We start from the raw sequence: 19,547 nt of genomic DNA on the forward strand, positions 1-19,547 counted from the left end.
TTAAAAATGTAGCAACTTTTCTCAATTCTTATTTTTATTTTCAAATTCTTCTTATATCATACAGGAGATCCAGTACTATATTCTTTTAATGATTAAAATCAGATAAATTTGACGAATTAAAAAATTTTCAAGAATATGAATGACAATGTAATATACTTTGCAAAAATTGAATGTTATATTTCAATCTATTACGGCTTCCAGTGCAAACTATATAAAATTCGCGTGGCGGTCGATGTATTTTAACAAAAGACTTACAGCGATGGCCAAAAAGGAACATAAAGTGTAAACTAAAAAAATCGCAGTAATTAAAAAAAATGGATTATAATTGACAAGAGAAATAAATTAAATTATACATTTATTTCGACGAGTGTTTAATACAGAAAAAATGTTTAACACAGGTATCTTCATACTCAAATACAGGGTGGTTGGTAACTGGTGATACAAGAGGAAAGGGGGTGATTCTACGCGAAAAAAGTCGAAAATATAAAATAAAAATTTTTCGTTCGAGGCTTTGTTTTCGAGAAAATCGACTTTGAATTTTCGCTTGGTACGCGTGCACTTTATCACGTCTCGTTATAACGGATCTCACTGTAGATCGTTGTCTCGATGGAAAAATTAAAAAAAAAAATTTTTTTAAATTTTATTCTATACTTTCAACTTCTTTTTTCCACCCTGTATAATAAATAATAATATAACAATATAACAAATGCATATATAACAATAAATGCACAAGTATCGAATGTAAACTTTCTTCTGGCTATCATTGTAGTCCGTTTCTATCGTCAGCCAACAAAATCCCAAGAATATCTTCTCAAACAAGAAAACTTCACGAAATCATTGACACGCACATAATGGCAAATCTGTCTCCTCCGAACGAATCCAATAAACAGAGTTCACGACAAAGAGGAAATAAAGAAAAATCGGACGTTGTCAGAGTCCATTGGAAATAATTCGACGATCGAGCCGAAAGGACACGGAAGTGCGGAAATAGTTTCCCGCGTAAGCTCGAAGGCAACGAGTCGTATCGAATAGAATAGTAGGAAGTGACGAATGAAAGCGGTCACCTTAACTGACCTACATGTACAGCATAGTCGAGGGGGCCGACAGTGTACGTTTCCAATTTCCAATTTCGAAACTTTAAACCGTTCCACGGCAACGTCTGAAATTCCTCGAGCTTCTTTCGAATTTTCCACCGTATGCAAATACTTCCGGGCGTTTTCGATTTGCTGCTACTTTCCTCGGGAGATTCCGTGCGAATTCCAATAGCTAGGTACCTACCCCTCCGGTATACCGGTGTACGTGTGCAATAGTATGCATACATGCGAATTTATGCTCTCCATGCCTCGCATGATGAGACTGTAAATAGCACGTCCGTCGTACGAATAGCTGTTTATTAAAAATCTAGCGGTCCATTTTTTCAAATATTTCTCTGATTAATTTTTTCTCTGTGCGCCATTTTCTATGACATGCGTCGATGTCGACGAAATTTTTACTATCAATACGACGAAGTGAATAGGTTTCCAAGCGCTTTATAAAAATTCTGATCAGAAAGAGTAAAAATTAACTCAGCTACTCTGAAAAAGGTCGCGGTTTTCTATGAAACAGAATGAAATAAAAATGAAATAAAATTCAAAACGGCCAAATTTTCGACAACTCTATTTTCCCTAAAACCGTAATATCACAACATATTATTCTTAGAATTACTACGAATGCTCTACTCTAATGAAAACAGCGGATTCGAAGCCACCTTTTCTTCAAACCTTCCGAAATCGAACCACAACTACGCAGCTGCATAATCTCGAATCTCCGAGAAGTCTATTCGCGTTTAAAACTTGGACAGCTTTGATCCCGAATGAAAAGTAGCAACAGAACCGTACCGAAAGTCTTAATTCGCGAAACGACGAAGTCGAAACGTTCTCGACCAGTCTCCACTAATGCAACATTAGAAGCGGCGTTCGTTCGTGGAGGATCGACGAATTACCGTGGCAGCTACATCGCGAAACGCTTTTCCGGTTCATTATCATGGAGATCTATTATTATGAAGCGGCGGCGGAGCGACGCCGCCGGCAGAACCATTGCACCCATGCCGATAACAATCGATTCGCGAGAAATATTAGAATTGATTCGGACGTCGATTTACCCGACAACAATGGCTAGAACGTGCGCCACTGCTGGCATGGCTCGTTAGCCTTCCTCTTTGCGCGCGGATGCCAATGCGCCAGCCTGTATACTCTACTATACTCTATGTATTGTACATGTAGGTACAGTCTTTTAGTATTGTTGCAAAACTTGTATAACGAAGCATCCAGGCTCTATTTCTCTTACCTCGTACCTTTTCCTTCCTTTCTTTTTCTCTCTTCTTCGTCTTCTTCTTCTTTTTCTCCTTCGAGGTACAGACCTTTTATTCTTTCTGATTTAATGCTACTGTTTCTTCATTGACTCTCTTGTTTGACTGATTGGCTAGTCTATTACGAGTAAATTGCAGCTTTTTATGTATTTATAGGAAATTTAAAGGTGCATAGATAACGTAAAAGAAAATTGCAAAGATTCGTTTAATATTCTTCTTGTTTTTTTAACTAGATTCTACGATTGTATAACATTTGAAGAAATTGAAGTATTTCCAATATTATGATGAACCATAAGTATTGCTTGCTGCTTAATAAGTTAATCCATTAGCGAATATATGTATCTGTGAGGTAGACGAATATAGATCGAATATACGTGATTTTTGTAACCAATCTATTTGAATTTATTATTCAAGTCATGATGTTAAGATATTAGAATATCTTATAGAAGATGTACATTTCTCTGCTTCTGTCATATTTGTTTTTCATTTTTAAAAAGATTGATTATTTTCAATGGCGAACATAAGAAAAATGTATGCATTATACTATTGTTTATAATTCGTGCTTTGATGTTATTTTGTAAATTTGTATGCATATATAAGTTGGTTAATAAATTTATAATAAGTTCATTTTGTATGTTTATTAAAAATACGTGATTCGTAGAAATTGTTTTATTATAGATAAAATATGCATGAAATAATGAACCTGGTATACATATATCAGAATAATCCTTAGATATGCAACCGAATGCAACGATATGACTCGACAACGTAAAATGAGTTTGGCTCCCAATTCCAACCCCGTGCACGCATCTTCCACCCAATATACATACATATACACTTGCACGTTCTCTCTTTCCCTATCCTACAATCTCTTTCATTCAGTTCAGAAATACCATGCAGATATTTTTAGAATTTTGGTCACGTTCAACTTAAACCTTGGATAACCATACTTTCTTCTTTCGCACCTTTATCTCAAATACTGATCGTTCCTCATAAGGAGCCTCTCGAAGGTCAAATCCATCAACTCCACTTTTTACGAATTTCTTAATTTCATTGCACCAATATACGATTAATGTTCGATTCTCAAAGAAAAATTAACACTTGAAGTAGGACATCTGTAAACCTATTTCTATTTAAGTATCTGCGTAAAATTAATCTCTAAGGCAATCTATAATTTAAATAATTTATTTGAAAAGACAAAACTTTTGGTATTTATAGTATTTTGGTTCTTGACTTTACTTGATTGATATAATTCTACTTAGCTTGCCGCAATCAAAATTACGATTAATCACGAGTTCACTGAGAAAATGTCATTACCTGTACTATGGCATTAACATTAATCCTTTGTCCTGGTAACATCCACTCATACTCATAGTGGAAATTACTGTTTCGATTCAATAACAATACCTATGTCGTATTCGTAACAAAGTTTAGCTGGGACTCTGACTTCAATCTCAATTCTCTTTAGAGGGAACATAATTACATAGAAATTATGTATTGTAATATTTGCAAATTGTCTTCTGATATGACGCTACGCTAATGGATAACTTTGCGAATAATTAACATCATACTAAATCAATGGTATAATGTTAGGAATATACAGGAATATATAGGAATATGCAGAAAGAAACAGAATGAATATAAAATATTCAAAGTAGATTGCTGATAATAATTTTTAATAAATAGAAATTCTATTTTTTTAGTCGTGTCCATGAAAATATAAATTTACATATGACCGTCAATATTTTTGTAATTTCCAACAAAAGGGAGGAAGGTATAGATACATGTAATACATGGCAACATCAAATAAAAAGAAAGAAATTGGTTATATAAAATTAATTGATAATATATCGAATTTTAAAATTTTTCCTCTGTAAAGCACGGAAAGTGAATGAAGCATCATTTTGTGGGAAAAACTGGTGTATCCTGTATAATTAAGGCTCTGTAAATTGTTTGAAAGCCCTACACCAAGTACAGCATACAACGCCACTTGCTCTGACCAACCTGATGCTCCTTTGTAACATGCGTACGCAGCTATGGATTGCATATACGAGCACGGTCAATGGTCGTTCCGATTAATTAGCGCTCTAATTTACACGACGCGCGATATCGTGCGGTACATGGATCGAATTCGTATCCCGTGTATCGCGAATGTTGCGAGAGACTCGAATGAATTTAATTCAAAATTTAAAAAATTAAACGAATGTGGTTTGAAACAACTTGTTTTTCTTCTTTTTATGTCCTTTTTTGTGCTTTTTCAATTCAAGACCAGTATGAAACAGTAACTCGTGCGTCGATTAAATTTTGAATAAAACTGGAAAATTATTTATGGTTTATTAACTAATTTTTGTAAAACTGGTTCATATATATTTTTAGAATGCGCAGCTACCAAAATTAATTAGCCAATTTTAAGGAAACAAATTTTATTTGCCTCTATGTATGGAAATTATAATTGTCCAATAATAAAATATTCGTTAGAATAGCGAAGAAGGAAGAAGCATCTGAAACGACATTGTTTCAAAAATATTTGTCATAAAGATTCCACGAAGAAACAGTCGTGCTAGTTTATATTTGAAAAATGTCACCCGGCTTGTTGACATAAATATTTCTACGCGAAATTCAAATGGAGCATTTAAAGTTGAAGCAGTGTATTGTTCGTTCCCATTTCAACCGTTTCTCGTGTAACAAATTAACGCGAGATTTTTAAAAAAGAAATATCTATGCAAGAACGGAACAACATATATGACGATATAAAAGAACAATCAAATAACAAAACCTTTTGAACTCCTTTCCCATGTTTCATTTTATTCAAATTTATTTAAATTAAAAACACAAGACCGCTGTTCACGGCTGAAAATCCAGACACAAAGTGAATTCGAAGTTTCGAAAATACGTTCATCAGGATCGAGAAAAACGTCGGAAACGAAACGGGCGTAAAGCAAATTCATGACATCTTGTCTTAAAAGTTCCAATCAGAAAACGTGCTAGTCAAACACTTTAGCACCGATAAAATCGACTCTTCGGTTCCCAAGAACATCGAGAACGTTCAGCATTGGCGGATGTTCCTCCGGTTCTTTCCCACCCATCGAATTTCCATATTTTCCAAGATCAGTTGGCAATATTCCCTTAACACGTCAGATTGTGCTTATCCCTGCTTATGTATTACGATTTGTATGTAAATTTCTCGGATTCCTTCAAAAATTCCGTTGACCCGCTTTCCATCTCGAAATAATTCGGGAGGAAAAAATAAAATAGGTGGCTCCGCATAAATGATGCAAAGGGGGAAATGCAAAATGGCGTGCAGTCCTAGAATAGAATAAGTTGATACGTATATACTACAGCACGACGTGGTGCGGTAGTTTTGTCAAATGTATAACTTAAAAATGATACATACTCTCTTGTATAATTTATAAAAAGCTAATTAATTTTAAAAAATGCGACGGTTTATATAACTTCAAAGTTACATATATATTCATTGTAAAATAATAATTATATGCATTTAACTCTGTAAACATTTAGAATGATTTTTTCATAGGATTATTCGTCCTATACCTTTTTATAATTATTAATCACATAATTACCTATATATATTGTGTGAAATTAACCTCATCATTAAATACATACAAGAATTATTATTTCATAATTATGTACATAATTATTTATTTATATTCTGAAAAAGTATTTGTATACTATTTATTATAGTATTATAACGAGAAAGGGGAGAATATACAATAGCAATAAGTGAACAAAATAAATTAAACAAAAAGTGAACATATAAATTACTTAACCTGCAAGTTAAACAACATTCCAGGGAGTCAATGGTACCGATACAGAATCTTCGTTATAGCGTCGTATAAATACAAAAAACAACATGGAAGCAAACTCCAACAAGATAAAAAGAAAATTAAAACGGATAAAGGGGAATCGTTATAATATATAATAATAAACTTTTCACTCCGAGAAACCTTGTAATTGCAAAAAGACGGAATGCCTATATGACTTCCTCTATCACAAACTTAAGTTATTTCAAATAAAACATTAACTATTTATCATATGAGATTCTTGTTACACTGAATGCATATTACGTGTTGAGAATTATGGATCGTAATTGCGGAAATAGATATGTAGAAATGCATTATAAATAAAAAAAAATTTGTTATTTATTTAGGCACGTGGTTTACAAGATTACTCTCTTCTAGTGTCACTTCTCCTCCTCTTGCCATGTTATATTTTCTCTTCTTTCGTTAAGGGATCCCTGCCACACACGTACTCACAAGAACTCATACCACACTCATACACTGTAATATGCGTATAACAACATATTTCAATGGAACATCACGAGTTTGCACAAGCATGTCACCCTTGCGCAGGGGCCACGCTAACACTTCTCTGATCGTTCCACTTTTAGTATATGTACTACCGAAGGAAGCACGTAAGGTACGATTTGTTTCCTGTATATAAAGCAACATATTACTTTTGCGACAACTAGTGAGAAAGCAAATATCTTATAGGCCACCTATCAAACGCACCGACGTACTACACACGCAAGAGTACTTATTTTATTGCCTATGTAATATCTTTGAGCTGCGCTTGGCGCTGTAAATGTCGCTGCTGGGTACAGCTGCTCTTCTTCTCATTTCTTGTATCGCGGAAGAAAAATCGGACTCCGGTCGCCGGGATTCGAGAATCTGGGTTCCGAACGTTCGCAACCTAAGGCGCTAATCACTGGGCTACCGTCATCTGACACTAGTTGGTGTCGAGTGGTGGTATTTGGTATCGAGTGCCACCACAGGTCCTTCTTTCCACGATACTACATCTATTACATTAACCTCTTAGGTAAGGTTGAATTTTGTGCGAGGCTGTTTCTCTGTACGGCAGAGTTTGGCGCGAATTACGCGTAAACGATACAAAACTGCAATTTGTGGCGGATAATGCTGTTCTCTACGCAAGCACATTGCAACGAAGTTTTTGATAATTAAATTATAATTTTTCTTAAAGATATGACGCATATACTTTGACTTTAATCATCTAATTTAATAATTAATAATGCAATGTAGTGTGATATATTTTAAATTAAATTTCACACTCAGAGCACGATAGTGTTTTTCAAATTGCTCTTTGTTTTCTATTTTGTAGCGACATTTTGAGGTCGAAGATTCTAAAAAATTATAAGGATACGAACCGGCATGTTAAAAAGAGCATCTAATAATGATATATCCATTTCTAAGCAACAATTCATATCTGACACTGGCGTATCAAAAACAAAGACTATATATTCTGCCTGTGTATCGGTAACACTGTTATAAAACATTGCGAGGACAAAGAAAAGTGTGAAGCAAGACAAATGAAATACATCATCATTTAGTTCAAACGGTGAGTGAGTGAGTCGGTAGAATGAGCCAGTATAGTGGCGCGTCGTACCTAAAAGGTTAAGTCCCGAACGTGACGTTTGTTTTGTTCGTGGAGAAATTAAAGGAGTTGTCTCTAAACAGTTCCTAGTACACCTGATAAATCTGTTTTATGAAGCAAGTGCTGAAACGTACAGCCTGGATATAAAACGATACGATATTTATTGGCTTTCAGAGACTCATGACAAAATACGAGACGTAATAAATCTCCTGCAGGCTGTTACTTATTATCCTTCGAGACGCGTTCTGTGGATTTACAGAACGACAACATAGAAACTACGGTGGCAGTTGTTTTAGAAAGGACGAAAAGGGCGTGCTCCATTCTGTTATGTTTCATTCTGTAGAAGTATGGCGATACCTTCTCCTTGACCATTTCTAAGCTTGAATTGGTGTTCCTGGTGCACTATCGTACGTTCTACACGATAATCCGATTTGACTTTCGTTTATGCGAGATATTTTTAAGAAAATACGTCATACGACAGAAAATTATGTTATCTCATTTGCGTGATATAAAAAAAGCGCTTTTTTTAGATGTGTTCGAACATTTTAATTTTGACCATCCTTTAACGGACTCTACCGTATGTCCTTTAATCTATTAACTGTAGAAGACGAGTTAATTCGTCGATTGAATTCTCGTTCTGTTGGGTATAATAATTTTTTTATTTATGAGTCCTTTATAAGTCCCTTTTTAATCTATCTAAACTAAATCTATCTGGAAAAAACTAAAAATAGATGTCATATTCATATTTGCTAGAATTAAAATAATTTGTTTTTATTAATATCTAAAGTGCACAAATTGACACTACAATTTTTTAAATTCTCTATATAATATATTTTAAAATTAAAAAAGAGATCAACAGTAAGTTGATAATTTCATTTCAAACAGTTCCAAGCTCCTTACAAAAGTCAGCATTCGTAACGATATTAAATTTCCAAATATTACACATACATAATAGAAAAATATTAAAAAATGATCAGAATGATACCAAAATTTCTCTAAAAATACTAAGAAACTATATTAAGAATATCTTTTCGTTACACAATTTACGTTAGTTTCGATTAAATAAATGCCGTAGTAGGAAGGGGAGGTCGTAACGTGGCAAACAAGATTTCCTACGAAAGTCGAGGAACGGAAAGGCAAATCCATCCCCCCCCCCCCTCCCTGTTCGCGCATACACACATTTCGGCCGTGGATGGTACGGAACTCGAACTCTCCATCCGAATGAAACGAGATTGACTGTAAAAGTTGGCATTGTTGAGGGAAAGAAGAAGAACGCGAGCCCGAATTCCGGAAAAGGGTCACGGAGCAGCCATGTATGCACACAGCGCATATATACATACGTACAAGGTGTTTCATCTAGCTTACATAGTTTAGACTTTTCGACTTCCTTGATAGTAAAAATAAGTACTTCAAAAATAAATGAGTAAGATTGAGAGAAAAAAAATGGCATGACTAGCCAGATTTTTAATATGAAACGATCAAAGCGAATTAAATGACTCTTATACGTTAAAACACATTATTGTACGCGCTCGTGGACGTCTAGAAGTTAGTAACAAAATTTCTAGATCAACGATTCTCAACGGTTTCGTCTCGGTACCCGTATAAATTCCTTTCCGGCGTAACAAAGCGAAGTTCGTCTTCGAAACAAGCCAGTGAAACAATCTGTACTCCGATGTACGCGTGTATACGTACAAAGATACAATCGCTTGAAGAGACCTTATCGAGCGAAACAAGTCGAGTTGGCAAAATTGCTTTCGTAGCGCAGACGATTAACTCTCGAATGCTCATCGTCGAATCAGCGAACTATGGTTCATTAACGCTACGCCGGCCGCCGCTAGCGATCCCGAACGAACCGAACTTTGCCAGTTAATCGCGTTTCACGAATTGCCCGTAAAGAAGAACGACGAATTTCTTCATCCTTGGTCCAGCGTTCGGCCTGCTTCCTATCAACAACGATCTTGATTAGGAGGGAATAGCCGATCATGATGACCCTTCGGAGAATTACAAACCGTGTCAAGGATGGGAGTCAGGGTTTGTTCCTCCCTTTAGTTCCACTTCTGATACAGTAATTGACTTTATAGTAGAAATATTCACTATCGCGAATCCACACGTGAGTCGTTGACGAGTTAAACAACGATCTCTCTGACGTTCAATCATATGGTCAATATTTCAGGATTCTCAATATTATTGTACGTATAAGGAAACCCTCAAATATTACATATTGTATGATTAATATATGTAAGTTGATCGTCTGTATACATACAACGTATAATAATATTGAGGATGCTGAAATATTGACAATATCTATATATTGATCGTATAATCAATAATAGTGGCCCTTTTAGGTCAAACACATCACTTCTCAACCATTAATTTACCATTTGCGCATATTATCGCTACTTCCCGCTTGTTACAGCTCATTCCTGCTAAACGACGATAATTCCAGTTCCATACACTCTTTGATCCTTCTAAAAGACCTGAATTTTCCTTTGTACACGAGGCTATTCATGAACACTATAGAAAGATCGCAGTTTGTTAGGGGGTCAGCCGATCAATTTTATTCGTTCGTTTCGTGTCGCGTATTACGTTGTACTGTAATCGCTTCTCGAACTCTACAGTAGAGCAAAAGAACAAAAAGAATCATTTTGAAGCGAGCAGCGGTTCGTTTCTTAATTTCTTCCGTTGCGGCGTAACAGTTTGGTAATTTGCAAGTTCAAAGTGGGCTGTATGGAATTTATGAATATAAGATTATGATTCGACGTGTGATAAGATAAAGTCAAAGTAGATAGAAATATAATTAATTGAAATAGGAGATAACATAAGAGAATAAGAGATAAAAGAAGTATTTGTTTGAAGCATAAAGGTTTGACTCAAAATCCTTCATTTATATTGAGTTTTGTGATATAACCAGAGTAAATATGTACGAAAGAAGATATTTCATTCTATTCACATTCAAGTAAACCCTTTAGTCAGATTCATAATACTGTCATGGAAGTCTATATGTTGCTTCGGAAAAATATTCTGTCTTTTGACTTCAATCTAAATCTGTCACGAACTTTATACCCACTCTTTTGCCCTCAATATGTTTCTTTCAAAGAGAAAAGTTGAAACCATATCGATTTTATGTATGTTGCAAGATGAAAATTGCATATAGCATGGAAAGTTCTCTTTGAGTGATTCCAAAGTTTTCCACAAATTTTCATCACGCTTCTTCTTTATCTTGATGAAACGTCAGCTCAATATTAAAGATCCATAAAAGAACAGAAGATACATAATATTTAATAAGTCATATTCTCTTTCAATATACAAAAATTGTTTTATATGTCCGCCAATTAAATCTTGCGTCGTATCAAAAATTTCTTCAAAAGTATTTGAAAACTATTATTAAAAATAAATAAAAATAATAAACAACAATATTTAGAAGAGCGTCTTAAAAATAAATCCTTAAGAAAGTAAATACTAAAGACACTCCAAAATTTCTACACTTTAATTATTTGCTCCTTTACTTACTCCAAACAGTTCCGTTATTCCATACAGTTACTCATTATTCCAATATATCATAACATAATTTCAAAATTTTAGTAGCTTGCGTATTTAGAAGAGCGTCTTAAAAATAAATCCTTCAAAAAAGTGAATACTAAAGACACTCCAAAATTTCTACACTTTAATTATTTGCTCCTTTACTTACTCCAAACAGTTCCGTTATTCTATACAGTTACTCATTATTTCAATATATCATAACATAATTTCAAAATTATGGTAGCTTGCGTATCTATAAGTACATTATGAACTTTTATACAAATTTATATGTTTGGAGATATAATCGAAAGAATAGAAAATTGTTTTATCCACCAAATATTACATATCGCTATACTTCAAATATTGCTCGTATTATGTGCATTCTATGCATTTGCGCATGTTTACAATAACAGGTATTAGTACAATGTTGAAGAAATAAATCTGTATGTACTTATTAATGTTTCACATTATGTTTGCAATTGATCGCGCTAAAGAAGAAGAATAAATACAGTGTTTTCAGTATTTATTTGTCTCTCGAACAACTACATAAATTTGAAGACAGTCCTCGTCGATACGTTTCAGTAAGTACTCGTTGGTTCACTGAGAACGAACGAGATGCACATCCATCAGGATGGGAGGAAATGGCGGTAGCATAGGTATATGTTCTTTTAGAAGCAACAACCTCGTTGCTTGCAAGCTTCGAGTATTCCCGTTCGCGGTGAGTGCACATTTTCGTCGTGGCGACCCTTTCGTTTCCGAGACTAATGGTTTGCATTAACCCATGACCTGGCGTTCAGCTCGAATCGCAGATAATTCTCGGGTAGATTGAAGAGAGGCGTGGAAAAGAACGTACGGATTTCCGATTGCAGTTGCCGGACCATTTTTTTCGGACCTTTATTACGATGCCATGCTGATCTGGCAAACGCCATAAAATGAAAGTTATGCTTTTTTCCCCACTTATATTCAAGATTTTTATCTAAAGGGAGAAATTTCAATGAATGTAGCAGAATAATCGAAGAAAAATTGCTGTTATAGTTTGATTATTGGATGTAGGGTTTATAGAAAATTGTGCTTTCCAGGGTTGATATTGGATCTTTTTTTATATACAAAGAGATGTTTTGGTAAATTTAATTGATTAATTGAGAGAAAAATTGCGTCATGATTGCAAGGCAAACATGTTTACAGTCTATAGTGTATATGTTTACAGTATATGCACAGTGATGCTATTCTAGAATGATGCTGAATATTTTTATCTAAAGAGAAGGTTTAATAAATTTATTCAAGGAGCAATTTGTGCATTACGGAAGTAGTTCTATGAATTATGTAGAATTATGTTTTGTTGGAGTCGTATTAGAGACTCTCATTTAGAGAGAGAAGTTTTAAAAAAATTTAATATTTAATCGATAAAACCGAGTGGAAAGCGGTAAAAACTCGTGAAGGTAATATTTTCGTGGTTTATAGAAATTTTGTTAATAATATGGAGCAAATAAATGCCAGATTTGAGGAACTACTGACTCAGACATGTTTGCCATCCTCTCGATATATTTGTCACAACATAATTACGAATTTCGTTCAAACTGTATCTTTTAAAAACTAATAAAAATATCGACAATAATTTTGGAATATGTTAAAGAAATGTTAATTATTATTCCTATATTATTTAACATTGTTTGTGTTACAAACTATTTGAGATATCTGGTTCTTATATCTATTCATTGCAATGTGATTATTTCAAACAAAATCGGCATGGTTCAAACATTAATAATCCTTAAAATATTATTTGTTGTAATCAATACCAACGACTGAAATACTGTAAAATAGAATATAACAAAGGTTTTAGAAAGCACAAAATACAATCGTCTCCCCAGACCAACACTTCCATTCATCAAAAATTTATACAAATCCTATTAGAACAGTGTATACTGATCAACATACTAAAAAGTGTTCGTAACATGTAGATTCAGCCGCATGAATTTTAATAATAACTCAAGCCCGCGAATACTCGAGACCCGATAACAATCTTGTTAAAAGTATTATTCTATGCATATTTTGCTGCTCGTATTTGAAATTTTAATTAAACGAAACAGGGAGGTAGATGGAACATCATTATACGTGGTGCGAAATTTCGTTCGATGAATTGTAGCTTCAAGTTATTCGTAATCATTATAACGATATTAAAAGTTTCGATTTTCTTACAGTTTCAATTTATTCGCGAGGAAATAAATCATAATATCAACCAAATTATTCAGGTTGATATGATGCTTAACTTTATGATGTTGTTCTGAGTCAGTAAAACGGCTAAGGTGTCTGATTTCATGATTTAACACCCATTCGTATTAGGAGATATAACAAATTTGAATATTTTTTTTTTATTTATTTGTTTACATTCACAATTTGTCCGATTTGGACATTTGGTAGAATAAATTTGAATATTCTATAAAAAGCTTTAGTTTTGGCAAGAGATATCGAGTACAATTAATTAGACGAAAAAATTTAGGAAACAATATTGTTATGAAATTTGATATCAGTTTGATTTATCTTTTTGTTTAAACTTGTATTAAGATTTGTATTGAAATCATATAAATCACTTTTAGCTTATTTTCAAATAACGTGATAAATAGTTTGGAGTTTAATATTTATTGGAATTCTAAAAATTGCATTTTGCATACATTTGAGTCATAGACAAAGTAGTCGAATTATTGTCCAACGTACCAGCATTTGGAAATATATTAATTTTTATTACTCCTAAATAATAAATGTTTATACGCATCGAATATTATAAAATAATCTATATTTTTGACAAAATTGATAATATCGATATAGTAGAATCAGAACCTATTCCAGAGATTAATTTAAACAGTACTTGATGAGTACCTAAAACAAAAGAATTATTTCATTTTCTAATTAATAATGAATAAGAAATAATAATAAAAATGAATAAGAAAGAAAATGAAGAAATAATTTAGAGAAAGAATCATTTGCTTATTCAGATAAATTAGTATATAATTACTTCAAAATAACATTCAACAAAAATAACAAACACGAAATATTATGTAATTATATATAATTCTATATTAATAATATTATTATTTAAATAATACTTCTCCAAATATTTTACTTAAATAATGTGAGGTCTAAACCAAATATACCTTTGAATAAATAGCGCAACCGCAGGCAACTTAGCATAATGAATCTCTCCTCCCTTAGTAATAACAAACAACAAAGCTGTGGGCCATGCTGAACCACAGGCCACGCTAATTTGTCTTGAAGAAAAACGACTTGAATCGAATAACAGGAAGCGTCTTAAACTGAAAACATCGAATTAAACTGCGAACCATTTGGTTAGAACCTCGATACCAGACGTCGAAACAAGCTCCGGATAACTCGATTTTCGGCGTGCAAGCTGACCGTATCAGAGGCTTCCAATGTTGTACACTGGCTTCCGGCAAGCACAGAGAGCTGCTAGCCGGACCCGTTCGCCTGGATAACCTTTTCGTAGCAGAGGAGAAATTACGATCTCGACCCCGGATTCTCATGGTAGCCGAGCGATCGTGATTTAATTACGGACGCCTCGGATGGGCGTTAAAAGAGTTTCAGCCTTCTGGCCATCTCCTCTTTTTCCCTCGAGGATACGTAGCTTCGTCTACGTGAACTTGAAGATCGTCATCTCCGAAAAATCTCGTTTCACGTACACCGTTCGCTTTGCCTTCACAATGTTCAAGATCGCGTAAACTATAAACTATAGGCAGTATGGAATAAATAAAGTCGGGACGTGATACAAGAAAATGGGTTTTGTTAGTCTCGGTATTATTAAACACTTGGATCGAATAGGAAAAATATAGAAAATGAACAGATAGGTTGGGTATGTTGTTAATGTATTTGCTGTGTACAGATACTACTAGATATAGGTACTCGCTTATTTTTAACAAGAAAAAGTCTTAAGACCATCAAAATTTGATAAAATTATGGATGGATTATGTTTTAATATAAAATTTGAAGCGATATAACGCTATATGTACAGGAAGAGAGATGTATGTTATAGGAAAAATGTATTTTATTTGCGAAATTACAGATAAATCGCCAAACCTATCTATAATAGAATATTACAATATGATGAGATTAAATTAATTTTTAAGAATCAATAGCAAAACCGGTGTTCACAAGGGATATATCTTGCAGCCTATTTTCGTTAGTGGACGAGCTTTTCATCTTCGGACTATTTCATTGCTGAGTTGTAAATTATTATAAAGTAAGGAAATTCTCTTAAACCGATGGGAAGGCTTTCAATATATTGAAAAATGATTTTTCGTTTTGGTTAATAAAATTCAATTTATGTTTAATCAATCCATTCGTTCAACAATCGACTTAAGTACGAAATTTTAGTTCCTTTATAAAGAGCTTGCAAAATCGACAAATCACCATTGTTTGAATTTCTCTTATGTGCTGCTGTAGCCTTGCATAGAACGTGAGCTAAGTATGTCAGAGCGGATGCTATCACCTCGTTTTGTTTTAACACTTTTGAAGAAATGAACAATTTACATTAATATTTCTCACATGTCAAGTATTTCGCCTATTCTATTTCTCGTTTTATTTCACATTGTAATATTAAAAGCTTAATTACTTGCTGAGCATTTTTCGCCGATGCATTATTTCACAATTCATTAGGTTCGGAATAATTGCAAATTATTCTGCAATATTGTAATTACTCTGATCTAATGTAACAATGTGCATCGTCTATGATTCTAAGGGATTTATAAATATTTCAAAGAATTAAATTAAGAAAAATAGCTTTGTTGAGTGAGACAGTAAGGAGCCGAATTCAAACCATTAATAATTTTGCTACAAACCCAGTACATCCTTTCAGTAGGAGAAGAGATCTGAAAAGAAGAATGCACTTTTGTCGGTCTTTATCATTTATTTGTAAGCAGAACGTAATGGCACATTTCTCTCGGTGTCGGGCAAGAGACAAAATTTTCTTCGGCTCGTATACTCTGACTCGTGAAACATCTCCCGGAATATGTTATGTGATCCTTAAATATGGGTAATTTATTTCTTCCGTCCTACTGCAAAATAAAGTATACCAATCGCACGATGTATAAGATATAGGTACTACTTTTATAACGTCTCGCCAATGTAACATCATTAAGTGTAACGGGGTCTTTAGCACAGACAAAATTTAAGAGACTGTGACATTAACCAACGAATCGGTGCCAAAACTGATATTGGAAAAAATAGTCGGAAAAAATAGATTCTGAGTACATGTAAAAATGAATTATATTTGTGATTTTCATAAAAATAAATCGTGCAAAAATTTTGTGTATATATATTGTTTCACGAAAATATTTGAACACCCCATCATATAGGTAAAACTTTCGTGTATCTATTCTGTGTACTATGTGGAACACATTAAGATTTAATTGGCATCGTAATGAGACACGAGTGTAATATGCGGGTGCATAATAATATTGGTCAAATCTAAAAGTAATCTGAAAGTGTATATAAAAGTTAAAAAATTTTTACCGCAAAAGTATATGTACCATAAAAAGTTATTGCTTATACAGTATAAATAGCGAATGAATGATTAGTAAAAATAGTGGTAACAATAATGAACAGTGTTTAAATATTTCTATGTTTTCTGCGAAGTGTATACTAATATTAAATACTAATATTATTATCTTCTCTATCTTCTGTATACATAGATCTTTTAGCCTGATTTCAGAATCAATCAGATTTCCTGCAATTTGTAAAAGCCAAAGCATAAAGTACAATAACTCTGATACACACAGGTCTTTTCAGCAATCCCCAAAATCCTTGAAACGCTCCAACCCCTCGCATCTACCGGATCTAAGAGATCCATAACTCCAGAGATCTTCGAAACCCTTAAGACCGTCGTAGTTCCTGGAAGTCTAAAAACCACATTTTCCAGACTTCTCAGACCTCATACACCAAACATTCGCAAATCCTGGAGGCTCCGAAATCCCTAGAATGTTTGAGTTGCTTATAATCCTCAGGATCTCGATGTTTCGGTGTTTTCTGTTCCTATCGTATTCTGGTTGTTTTCGATAACTTCCATTAATCCTATGTACTGGAATTATGGGTAGGTCAAACTTACCACACAATCAATAATTACATTTTCTCAGCGACATCTGGAAAATTCCTCGAATCAAACATAGATATTATTTATCTTCAAACTACGAATATTTACATATCGTCGCTCTAGTTCTTAATTAGTCTACCTCCACTAGTTTGAAAACTGAGAACACCTAGCTTAAAGTTCGCGAAGATTAATATAAGACAAATAAAGAACTGAATATATGTTGCTTTCTAAATAGAATTTTCATCCTATCGTCATTCATTTACATTCCAATAAGACATATGTAGATCGGTTAATTACATTTTTGTTTAAATAGAGTTAGAACAGCTAAGAGTTACAACGATGATACACGAACATGCTATGTATATTTACGATATTTTTCAGAAGTATCCTAACACTTATGCACGGACGTGTACATTCCGTACATTCTATCATCTTTAAACATTCCATAAATCCATTAACATCGGCAATCCGCTTATCATCGCTAAAATTTCCCTTTCATCGCAATATTCCCGAAACAACACATAACGAGACTCATAACGATTCCAAATATACATAAATCGATAAATTGAACAAAACGTATAAACTACACGCTAGACGCGTGAAACTGAACCGTGCCGTGAATGTTGATCCCAAAAAGCGATTCACAGGCGAACTCTGCTGGAGCCCAGCACGTATCCGCGTGCGATACATCTTGTTAACGTTCTATTCATACCACATAGCCGCGATAGCCATGTGCATCAGCCCTTTCGCGTACCGGAACACCGATAAAGGATTTTTTCCCCCCGGCGCCGACATCCTCGACGATTGTGTTCAAGGGGCATGACGAGCCGGACACTGGGTGGGATCCACGTATACCCCGTGTATATTGTTAAAGGGGGACAACACATCAAATCTGCGATTTCGATCGTGAAGCAGGCTTTAATGGACGCGCGTGACTAACCGTTTCGTAATGTGGCACGATGTCAAAGCGGTTAACGCGCACCAGGGTTCTTCGGGTTAAACCACCTGGATTTGCCACGTACGCAATGGATTACCTGCGGAGCTACGCCTCCACGTTGTTATATTTCCTCTTTTGTTACTTTAATCGTGTTACTAATCCTTGATCTGTTGAGAAAAGTTAGGTTGGTATGATCGCTAGTTACTACAAGCTAAGTTGGTACGACTTCTAACGACGCTCGTTTGTCTTAGAAGTCGACCACGTGTTAATTGACCAAGTGTATCCTGTGAGTTAAGACGTGTTGTACGAGGCGGAGAAATATATAGAGAAAATCGAATCTGTATGAATCGATTAATTATCAACCCTAAACCTACATCAATTAACATGATCATCTTTTGTCAACTATTCGGCAAAAATAAAAACAGAGAGGGCTGAAATAATACATAAGCAGTGACCGAAGACAGTATGCTATATTTAATGAGAAACTATTATAGGTACATTCCCACTCAGAAGTTTTAAGATGGTTACATTTGCTTTGAAATTATGGGTGTCAAGATTATGGATGAATTATGTTGTGATGATTCATTTGTATAATTTGATACTCTTATAGTAAAGAAAATGTAAGTGGATGCAATTTGAAATTTATATTTTGCCGCATGAATAAAAGTCTTAAATACGCAATTAGTACTAAAGGTGGTCTTTCTATGTAGTGAATAATTGTCTGCTTAAATACTCTCGTGAACAGTTTAAACATTTTCATTTTCAAACCATTTCAAAAGCAATATAATCGTGATAATTGCATCCTGCTAACGAAATTCTAAAGTATTTTGTATAATATATATAGGGTGTGTCATTTTTAGCCCGTCAAACGGTACAGACGGTATTGAAGATACTATGATTAAAAATAAGTAAAAGATGTTATATAAACATAGTGTCGTAAATGCTTTATTACAAAGTTATAACGAAGATACCAAAATTGTAAATGACTGAATTCTCGCCCGATCGATCGTGTTTACCAAAGTTCTTGTTCAGAATATCATTCTTCCGCATACAAAATTGACATCGTTTTCATACAGAATCAAACAGGAAACCAAACATTTATAATTTTAGTACTTTATTATAACTTTGCAATAAAGCATTTACGACCTTATGTCTATATAACATTTTTGCCTTATTCTTAATCATAAAATATGCTAATATCGTTTGACGGGATAAAAACAAACGAATGATATACGTAA

General features: G+C 34.0%; 1 protein-coding gene and 1 non-coding gene across 2 annotated transcripts in view; both read right to left on the reverse strand.

Moving 5' to 3' along the window:
* The window catches only part of LOC126875544 (fibrillin-1-like), a 235,471-nt gene that overhangs the window by 163,454 nt on the left and 52,470 nt on the right, over positions 1-19,547 (reverse strand). The window lies entirely within an intron of this gene.
* On the reverse strand, positions 6,678-6,779 carry LOC126878402 (U6 spliceosomal RNA). The gene has a single exon (XR_007695666.1). It is a non-coding gene; the product is annotated as a U6 spliceosomal RNA (small nuclear RNA).

This window comes from Bombus huntii, chromosome 2 (assembly GCF_024542735.1).
Source record: "Bombus huntii isolate Logan2020A chromosome 2, iyBomHunt1.1, whole genome shotgun sequence".
Taxonomy (NCBI): domain Eukaryota; kingdom Metazoa; phylum Arthropoda; class Insecta; order Hymenoptera; family Apidae; genus Bombus; species Bombus huntii.